Below are 830 nucleotides of genomic sequence, written 5' to 3' on the forward strand. Positions count from 1 at the left end.
CTAATGTAATATGTTCTGCTGACTTGCGTGGTGCCTGTTATCCCTTCTTTCCCTCCAGTTTCTCCCATTTGTAATGGAAATGTCTAGCTTGTGCCTGTTCTGCCATTGTATCTTTGGAAGCAGATAACTTGTATTCTAGATTTCACAGAGGAAGAGGATTTTTGGATTTTGGACTTGGAGTTAAGACTTTTGCTATGATATGATGGGATAAATAAGTTTTCCATGTTGCAAGGATGTGATTTTTAGGGGGCCAAAGTGTGGAATGTCATGGATTGAATTATGTCCCCCCAAATATGTGTGTATCAGTTTGGCTGGGCCATGATTCCTAGTATTGTGTGATTTTCCTATATGTTGTAAATCCTGCCTCTATGATATCAATGAGGGAGGATGGGTGGCAGTTGTGTTAGTAAGACAGGACTCAGTCTACAAGACTGGATTGTGTCCTGAGGCAATCTCTTGAGATATAAAAGAGAGAAGTGAGCAGAGAGACGAGGGACCTCGTATCATCAAGACAGTAGTGCCCGGAGGAGAGCGCGTCCTTTGGACCAGGGTCCCTGCACAGAGAAACCCCTAGTCTAGGGGAACACTGATGAGAGAAGGCCCACAGAGAAAGATGTATATCAAGGAAACAGCTCACGCAATTGTAGAGGCTAAAACGTCCCAAGTCCGTGGATCAGGGTGAGGCCTCTCCCAATTCACGGGGCCGCAGAAGCTGGTGAACCCAAGGTTGGCAGGTCGGAGAGGGGTTTCTGCTCACAGGCTGTGAAGGTCAACGAGTTCAGCCGATGAGACCGCAAGGTTTCTCCCGATTCACGTAGCTGCAGGGGCTG

The sequence above is a fragment of the Trichechus manatus genome, unplaced genomic scaffold (assembly GCF_000243295.1).
Source record: "Trichechus manatus latirostris isolate Lorelei unplaced genomic scaffold, TriManLat1.0 scaffold00004, whole genome shotgun sequence".
NCBI classification, from domain to species: domain Eukaryota; kingdom Metazoa; phylum Chordata; class Mammalia; order Sirenia; family Trichechidae; genus Trichechus; species Trichechus manatus.